General features: G+C 46.7%; 1 non-coding gene across 1 annotated transcript; it reads right to left on the bottom strand.

The window, feature by feature from the left end:
• Positions 1-400: 400 nt before the first annotated feature.
• Positions 401-537, bottom strand: LOC119933476. Its single transcript, XR_005452549.1, has one exon. It is a non-coding gene; the product is annotated as a small nucleolar RNA SNORA7 (small nucleolar RNA).
• Between the last annotated feature and the right edge of the window lie 9,580 nt (positions 538-10,117).

Below are 10,117 nucleotides of genomic sequence, written 5' to 3'. Positions count from 1 at the left end.
GTCTCCCACTCACTGATCGTGGGTGTTCTTTAAGGCTCAATTATGGGGTTCCTTTTCTTCTCGCATTATATTGACTTCCTTACAAAGCTTATCCACAGCCATGTGTTAAACTACTACCTCTATGCAGACCACTCCCAAATTTACCTCCCTAGTTCTGATCTCTCTGCTTCTCTTGTCTTGCCTTATGTTGTCGAGTTGTCCCCAACCCATAGCGAAAATGTGGACACATCTCTTCCAGAACGCCCCACCTCCATCTGTAATTGTTCTGGTAGTGTATCCACAGAGTTTTCTTGGTAACAATACAGAAGTAGTTTGCCACTGCCTCCTTCTGCGCAGTAAACTAGAGTCTCCATCCACAAATCTTACCCATGCTGCTTCTGCCCAGGACAAGTGAGTTTTCACTTGTAGCAGATTGTCTTTCACTTGCTAGCTACTGGCCAAGCTAGAATGGAATGGGTATGTGTCTGCTTGACTCTCCCTCTCATAGTTGAGACTGGTAGAGTACTGGAGACTCTCCAGGTATGACCCTGAGAGGGGCTCTGCTTCTCCATCATTTGGTCTGGTCCTGACTGACTCTTCCGCCCACCCCGGGAAAAAGGCCCTTGTTATCACCAAGTTACAGTAACGACAACCTCATTCACACCTACTTAGCCTTCCTGTCCCGCCATCGACTCTCGGCCCACGTCCTCCCCCGGGCCTGGAATGCCCTCCCTCTGCCCATCTGCCAAGCTAGCTCTCATCCTCCCTTCAAGGCCCTACTGAGAGCTCATCTCCTCCAGGAGGCCTTCCCAGACTGAGCCCCTTCCTTCCTCTCCCCCTCGTACCCCTATCCATCCCCCGCATCTTACCTCCTTCCCTTCCCCACAGCACCTGTATATATGTATATATGTTTGTACATATTTATTACTCTATTTATTTATTTATTTATTTATTTATTTTACTTGTACCTTTCTATTCTTTTTATTTTATTTTGTTAGTATGTTTGGTTTTGTTCTCTGTCTCCCCCTTCTAGACTGTGAGCCCACTGTTGGGTAGGGACTGTCTCTATATGTTGCCAGCTTGTACTTCCCAAGCACTTAGTACAGTGCTCTGCACACAGTAAGCGCTCAATAAATACGATTGATTGATTTGGTATTTTCTACTTCCCCAAGGTCATCTCTATGTAGATATCCTGCAGGCACCTTAAGTTCAACGTGTCCTTAACTGGATTCCTTATTTTCCCTCCCAACTCATCTCATCCACTAATTTTCCCATCCCAGTTGACAGCTCCACCTCCTTCTCATTTCTCAGGCCCTTAACCTTGGTTTATTCTCTTATTTTCCCTCTCTTTCAACAAATATAGTCAACCATTACCCAAATCCTGTCTCTTCTTTCTCCTAAATATTTATAGGATCTGCTCTTTCTTCTCCATCCAAACTACTACCTCAGTGGTCCCAGCACTTACCTTAATTGGCACTCCTCATCCTACCTCACCTCGCTAATAACCTACTATAACCAAACCCACACACTTCGTTCCTCCAAAGCCAACCTATTCATTGTATCTCAATCTCACCTGTCTCACCAAGGAACACCTGACCCCATCCCCTCTCTGGCCTGGAACATCATTCCCCTTTATATACACTCTTCCCACCTTCAAAGCCCATCTAAAATCATGGCTCCTCCAGGATGCTTTCTGTGAAGAGCCCCTCATTTACCCTTTGGGCACTCCCTTCTGTGTTACTTATATACTTTCATTCATTCATTCAATCATATTTACTGAGCACTTACTGTGTGCAGAGCACTGTACTAAGCACTTGGGAAGTACAAGTTGGCAACATATAGAGACAGTCCCTACTCAACAATGGGCTCACAGTCTAGAAGGGGGAGACAGGGAACAAAACAAAACATATTAACAAAATAAAATAAATAGAATAGTAAATATGCAAGAGTGAAGTAAATACAGTAACAAATCTGTACAAACATATATACAGGTGCTGTGGAGAGGGGAAGGAGGTAGAGTGGGGGGGATGGGAAGGGGGAGAGGAAGGAGGGGGCTCAATCCGGGGAGGCCTCCTGGAGAAGGTGAGTTCTCAGCAGGGCTTTGAAGGGAGGAAGAGAGCTAGCTTGGTGGATGTGTGGAGGGAGGGCATTCCAAGCCATAGGGACGACGCGGTTCGGGGGTCAATGGCGGGACAGGTGAGAACGAGGTACAGTGAGGAGGTCAGTGGCAGAGGAGTGGAGGGTGTGGGCTGGGCTGTAGAAGAAAGAAGGGAGGTGAGGTAGGAGGGGGCGAGGTGATGGAGAGCCTTGAAGTCGAGAGTGAGGAGTTTTTGCCTAATGTGTAGGTTGACTGGTAGCCACTGGAGATTTTTGAGGACAGGAGTACCATGCGCAGAGTGTTTCTGCACAAAGATGATCCAGGAAGCGGCATGAAGTATAGACTGGAATGGGGAGAGACAGGAGGATGGGAGATCAGAGAAGAGGCTGATGCAGTAATCCATTCGGGATAGGATGAGAGATTGAACCAGCAGGGTAGCAGTTTGGATGGAGAGGAAAGGGCAGATCTTGGCAATGTTGCAGAGGTGAGACTGGCAGATTTTGGTGACGGATTGGATGTGAGGGGTGAACAAGACAGCAGAGTCGAGGATAACACCAAGGTTGTGGGCTTGTGAGACGGGAAGGATGGTAGTGCCATCAACAGTGATGGGTAAGTCAGGGAGAGGGCAGGGTTTGGGAGGGAAGGCAGGAGTTCAGTCTTGGACATACTGAGTTTTAGATGGCGGGCAGACATCCAGATGGAGATGTCTTGAAGGCAGGAGGAGACACGAGCCTGAATGGAGGGAGAGAAAGCTGGGGCAGAGATGTAGATTTGGGTGTCATCAGCGTAGAGATGATAGTTGAAGCCATTGGAGCGAATGAATTCACCAAGGGAGTGATTGTAGATAGAGAACAGAACGGGACCAAGAACTGACCCTTGAGGAACCCCTACAGTAAGGGGATGGGAGGGGGAGGAGGAGCCCGCAAAGGAGAATGAACAGCCGGAGAGATAAGAGGAGAACTAGGAGAGGACGGAGTCTGTGAAGCCAAGTTTGGATAGTGTGTTGAGGAGAAGGGGGTGGTCCACAGTGTCGAAGGCAGCTGAGACGTCGAGGAAGATTAGGATAGAGTAGGAGCCTTGGATTTGGCAAGCAGGAGGTCACTGGTGACCTTTGAGAGGGCAGTTTTGGTGGAATGTAGGGGACGAAAGCCAGATTGGAGGGGGTTGAGAAGAGAGATGTCGTTGAGGAATTAGAGGCACTGGGTGTAGGCGACTCGTTCAAGGAGTTTGGAAAGGAATGGTAGGAGGGAGACAGGGTGATAACTAGAAGGGGAGGTGGGGTCAAGAGAGGGTTTTTTTAGTCTGTATTCTTTAAACAGTTGATATAGGCTCCACCTCCAACCCCTCAATACTTATGTACCTATTTCTACACTCTGCCATTTCTTCTACTCTGTAGTTTATTTTAGTCTGCCTCCTCCTCTTGTTGTAAGCTCCCTGTGGGCAGGGATCATATCTACCAATGCTATTGAAGTGTACTCTCCCACCTGCTTAAAGAGCTTACAAAGAATGCATTAACAGGACCTTGTGGTTCTTCATGGTCATAAGGAAATAGAGGCCTATGAAAACCTCTCCCCTGCCCCTTGCCACTCCCACCCACCTCCTTCCCCCTCTGCAACTTTCCCATCCTGCTCAGTAGTTTTGCAAGAGGAGATTTCCTTCCTTCTATTAAAATCTACATCCTTCTTCACTTCCAACCCCATCATCTGGCACCTTATTAAAACCCATCCCCTCCCTTCTTCCTGTCCTGACTCTCATCTTTACCCAGTCACTCTCCAATGGCTCCTTCCCCACTGCTTGCAAATATGCCCAGTGTATTCCTTATCCTTAAAAAAACCCTCCTTGTTCCCTCAGCATCCTTCAGTTGTTGCCCCACTTCCCTCCTACTATTATTTTCTAAACTCCTTGCGTAAGCTCTTTAAAATGCAGCTTCCACTTCCTTTCCTATAATTCCTTCCTGGATCCCCTCTAATCTGGCTTCCATTCTCTCTATGTCATCGAAACTGCCCTCTCTTAAGTCACCAATGACCTTGCCAAATTTTGTTACCCCTACTCCATCCTAATCCTCCTCAACCCCTCAGCTGCCTTGGACACTGTGGATCATCCTCTTCTCCTGGAAACATTATCCAATCTTGGCTTCATTGACACTGTCCTCTCCTGGTTCTCCTCCTATCTTGCTGGTTGCTCATTCTCAGTCTCTTTCACGGGCCTTCCACCCCTTAACTGTTGGAGTACCTCAAGGTTCAGTTCTGGGTCCCTTTCTATTCTATATCTACACCCGCTCCCTTGCAGAACTCATTTGCTCTTTTGTCTTCAACTTCCATCTCTGTGTGGATGATTCATTCATTCATTCTTTCATTCAATCATATTTATTGAGTGCTTAGAATAATAAATCTGTACAAACATATATACAGGTGCTGTGGGGAGGGGAAGGAGGTAGGGTGGGGGGGATGAGGAGGGGGAGAGGAAGGAGGGTGCTCAGTCTGGGAAGGCCTCTTGGAGGAGGTGAGCTGTCAGTAGGGTTTTGAAGGGAGGAAGAGAGCTAGCTTGGCAGATGTGCAGAGGGAGGGCATTCTAGGCCGGGGGAGGATGTGGGCTGAGGGTTGACAGTGGGACAGGTGAGAATAAGGCACAGTGAGGAGGTTAGCGGCAGAGGAGTGGAGGGTGAGGGCTGGGCTGTAGAAGGAAAGAAGGGTGGTGAGGTAGGAGAGGGCGAGGTGATGGAGAGCCTTGAAGCCGAGAGTGAGGAGATTTTGCCTGATACGTAGGTTGACCGGTAGCCACTGGAGATTTTTGAGGAGGGGAGTAACATGCCTAGAGCGTTTCTGCACAAAGATGATCCGGGCAGCGGCATGAAGTATTGACTGAAGTGGAGAGAGACAGGAGGATGGGAGATCAGAGAGGAGGCTGATGCAGTAATCCAGTCGGGATAAGATGAGAGATTGAACCAGCAGGGTAGCGGTTTGGATGGAGAGGAAAGGGCAGATCTTGATGGTGTTGCGCAGGTGAGACCGGCAGGTTTTGGTGATGGATTGGATGTGAGGGGTGAACGAGAGAGCAGAGTCAAGGATGACACCAAGGTTGCAGGCTTATGAGACAGGAAGGATGGTAGTGCTGTCTACAGTGATGGGAAAGTCAGGGAGAGGGCAGGGTTTGGGAGGGAAGATAAGGAGTTCAGTCTTGGACATACTGAGTTTTAGATGGTGGGCAGACATTCAGCTGGAGTTGTCTTGAAGGCAGGAGGAGACACGAGCCCCATATCAAAAATCATATCAGCACTTATCAACCAATCAATGGTATTTATTAAGCACTTACTATGTGCAGACCCCTGTTCTAAGTGCTTGGGGAGTACAATACAAAAGAATTAGCAGAAAACATTCCATGCCCATAATGAGGTTACAGTCTAGAGGGAGAGACAGACATTAAGATGATTACTACACTATCCTTCTTGTTAACCTTCCTCCCTCCTTTCTCTCCCCACTCCAGACCATTCTTCACTCTTCTGTCCAGATCATTGCTCTAAAAAAATGTTCAGTCAGTGCACCTCTCCCCTCACCTGAAAAATCTCCAGTGGTTATTTGTCCAACTACACATCAAACAGAAACTCCTTATGTTTCCTTAAATCTCTCAATCAGCTCACCCCTCCATCAATCAATTACTGGTATTTATTTATTGAGAGCTTACTATGAGCAAAGGACTGCACTAAGCTACCTTGCCTCACTGATCTCCTGCTACAACCTAACCTTCACACTACACTCGTCTCTATCACACCAACAACTCCTTGCCCACTTTGAGCTTGGAACACCCTCCTTTTTCATATTTGAGAAACCACCACTCCCACTATTTTCACAATGCTATCACAATTACTTCTCCAAGAGGCCTACCCTGACTTAGCCTTCACTCCCTCTCTTTGCCCTCCTTTCGGCATCACCTGTGCACTTGGGTCAGTAGCCCATAAGCTTTTTGATTTTCACCCTGTCCACACAGCACTTATGAACATATCCATCTGTAAATTATTTTAATGTCTGTCTCCTCCTCTGGTCCATAAGCTCAGTAAGTAACTTTGATTGATTAATTGATTGACAGGAGTAGACAGGGGTGGGAGTCCAAAGCTGCAATGACTTAGAAATTTTTCGACTATCTCCTAAGGACTTTTACCCATCACTAAAGAAACTCTCTGGCTCCTCACCCTCTTTATATAGCATTATCCTCTCAGAAAGGCACTCAAATGATCAGGTCCTTTTGTGGTATTTATTAGGCACTTACTACATGTCAAACACTGTTCTACGTCCTGGTTTAGATACAAATTAATCAGGCTGGACACAGACCCTGTCCAACATGGTGCTCACAGATAGTAGGAAGGAAAGCAGGTATCGATTCCCTATTTTTCAGTTAGGAAATTGAGGCACAGGGAAGTTAAGTGGCTTGCCCAAGGTCAAACAGCGGGCAGCTGGTGAAGATGGGATTAGAACCCAGTTCCTGTCCCACATGGGATTCACAATCAAGTAGCAAGGAGAACAGGTACTGAACCCCCTTTTTGCAGTTGAGGAAACTGAGGCACAGAGAAGCTAAGTGGCTTTCCCAAGGTCACACAGCAGAAGACTGGAAGAGCTGGGATTAGAACACAGGTCATCTGGCTCCCAGGACTGTGCTTTATCCACTAGGCCATGCTTCTTCCTAGTGAGGAGGAGGCCCTTTGTGGCATAGAAAAAGCAGCCATCATTTGAAGACATAACCTTCTGACTTTCAAAAAAGCACCAGGCCTCCTGGCATCTACAAGAACAGAGTGGCATAATTCTCAGACAAATCATCATCATCATCATCAATTGTATTTATTGAGTGCTTACTATGTGCAGAGCACTATTCTAAGCGCTTGGGAAGTACAAATTGGCAACATATAGAGACAGTCCCTACCCAACAGTGGGCTCACAGTGTAGAAGGGGGAGACAGAGAACGAAACCAAACATACTAACAAAATAAAATAAATAGAATAGATATGTACAAGTAAAATAAATAAATAAATAGAGTAATAAATATGTACAAACATATATACATGTATACAGGTGCTGCGGGGAAGGGAAGGAGGTAAGATGGGGGGGATGGAGAGGGTAATAATAATAATAATAATGGTAATAATAATGTTGGTATTTGTTAAATGCTTACTATGTGCCAAACACTGTTCTAAGCACTGGGGTAGATACAAAGTAAACAGGTTGGCCCACATGGGGCTCATGGTCTTCATCCCCATTTTACAGATGAGGTAACTGAGGCACAGAGAAGTTAAGTGACTTTCCTAAGGTCGCATAGCTGACAAATGCTGGAGCCAGGATTACAACCCACTGCCTCTGACTCCCAAGCCCGTGCTTTTTCCACTGAGCCATGCTGCTTCTCTAATAATGGTATTTGTTAAGGGCTTACTATATGCCAAGCACTATTCTAGGCGCTGGGGAAGATACAAGGTAATCAGGTTGTCCCAAATGGGGCTCACAGACTTCATCCCCATTTTGCAGATGAGGGAACTGAGACACAGAGAAGTTAAGTGATTTGCCCAAGGTTACACAGAAGACAGGTGGCAGAGCTAGGATTAGAACCCACATCCTCTGACTCCCAAGCCCGTATTCTTTCCCTTAAGCCATGCTGCTTCTCATAATAATCGTGTTAAGTGCTTATTATGACTATGTGCCAGGCTCTGTACTAAGTGCTGGGGTGGATACAAGCAAATTGGGTTAGACATGGTCCCTGTTCCACCTGGGGCTCACAGTCTCCATCCCCATTTTACAGATGAGGTTACTGAGGCACAGAGAAGTGAAGTGACTTGCCCAAGGTCACACAGCAGAACAAGCGGCAGAGCCGGGATTGGAGCCCATGACCTTCTCTCTTCCAGGCCTGTGCTCTATCCACTGTGCCATCCTGCTTCTGTATGATCTTTGCAGGACAGTAGGCACAGGAAAGGTTCAGAGAGAAATGCCAAGACCTCTAAGCTCTTTTCATTACTCTTATGACAGAACTTGACACCATCAACAAACAAGGGTTCTGACATTGCTTAGTCCAACAGTGGGCTCACAGTCTAGAAGGGGGAGACAGACAACAAAACAAATAGACAGCAATTGTTATTATTTTTATTACTGTTGGACCCTTCTCCATCTTCCGTGGAATGAAGCTGGACTAGCTAACTGGTAGGCCACTTCTGTTAAATTTGCCATTTTATGCTGGCCCGCTCGAGGATCCAATGAGAGATGTCATAGCTCTGATGGCAGCAGCAGCGGCGGCAGTGGGGGTGGGATGGAGGAGGAGGGAGGTGGAAGAAGAGGGTTTTAGAGACACCAACCCACTGGTCTTACATCACCTTGCAGTGCTCAACACTTCTCTCAGCATTGCAACTGCTTTTCCCTTTCCTCCTTCCCTCAATAGGTATCCTCCTTCTATGCTATTGACTTGTATTTTAGTCATATTTACAGCCCCGCTTCTTTCCCCCAAGCATCACCACCTCCTGCTGTCTTCCTCAACCACAGTCTCCTTTCATTCCTGTTTCTCCTCTCTTTCCCACATAATAATAATAATAATTGCATTTATTAAGTGCTTACTATGTGCAAGGCACTGTTCTAAGTGCTGCAGTGGGGGGGATACAAGGTGATCAGGTTGTCCCACATGGGGCTCACAGTCTTAATCCCCATTTTACAGCTGAGGTAACTGAGGCTCAGAGAAGTTAAGTGACTTGCCCAAGGTCACATAGCAGACATGTAGAGGAGCAGGGATTAGAACCCATGACCTCTGACTCCCAAGCCCGTGCTCTTTCCACTGAGCCACGCTGTTTCCCAATCTGGGTCTGGGAGTTAGAAAGACATGGGTTCTAATCCCAGCTCGACCACATGTCTGCTATGTGACCTGGGGCAAGTCACTTCACTTCTCTGTGCCTCAGTTACCTCACCTGTAAAATAGGATTATTGTTGTTACTACCAATAATAATAACAATAATATTGGTATTTGTTCTCTGTTTCCCCCTTCTAGACTGTGAGCCCACTGTTGGGTAGGGACCGTCTCTATATGTTGCCAAATTGTACTTCCCAAGTGCTTAGTACAGTGCTCTGCACACAGTAAGCGCTCAATAAATACGATTGAATGAATCAATGAATGAATTTGTTAAATGCTTACTATGTGTCAGGCACTGTCCTAAGCACTGGGGTGGATACAAGCTAATCAGATTGGACACAGTCCTTGTCCCACTTAGGGCTCAAAGTCTTAATCCCCATTTTACAGATGAGGGAACTGACCCATGTGGGACGTGGACTGTGTCCAACCTGATTGACTTGTACCTATCCCAGCACTTAGAACAATGCTTGGCATATAGTAAGTGTTTAACAATTATTATTATTATTATCATTAATCCTCCCACCTGATGCCCTCCTCTCCCACCCCACTCCTCTTCCCTCACAGCTCCAGGCTGGATATAGGTGGCTTAGCCCAGCCTGGAATAACAATGGGAGTGGAGGGGAGTCCAGCTGAGGCTGAAGGCAGTTTAGAGAGTGGAATAATGGGGGAGAAGTGAGTGGGAGATGGCTGCCTGGACTTGAATTGCCAATGATCCAGTGACCTACTGGAAAGAGCTGGGGCCTGAATGTCAGGGGACTTCTAATCTCTGTCGCTTGCTGTGTGATCCTGGGCTTAATTTATTTGTGCCCCTGTTTCCTCAACTATAAAATGGGGGTTCAATACCTGTTCACCCTCCCCCTTAGTCTGTGAGCCTCACACAGGACAGGGACTGTGTCTGAAGCACATAGTAAGCACTTAACAAATGCCACACATTATTTTATCTGACAAAGGGGAATATTGGTCTTGACTCAGGGCAGTGGAGTGCAAAGAGAGGGAATTACTGTAGATGTAACTGGGTGGTTTGAAGACGTTTTGAGTGCCTGGAGCAGTGGCTGTGCTCCTTCCTGTATCAAACAGAAAAGTAATTCTTACTTAGCTATTAATCAGTCTTATTCATGGAGCACCTACTGTGTGCAGGGCACTAGACTAAGCACTTGGGAGATCACAATAGAG

This window comes from Tachyglossus aculeatus, chromosome 1 (assembly GCF_015852505.1).
Source record: "Tachyglossus aculeatus isolate mTacAcu1 chromosome 1, mTacAcu1.pri, whole genome shotgun sequence".
In the NCBI taxonomy this organism is placed as follows: Eukaryota; Metazoa; Chordata; class Mammalia; order Monotremata; family Tachyglossidae; genus Tachyglossus; species Tachyglossus aculeatus.
This window is presented reverse-complemented; position numbering and strand designations above follow the sequence as displayed.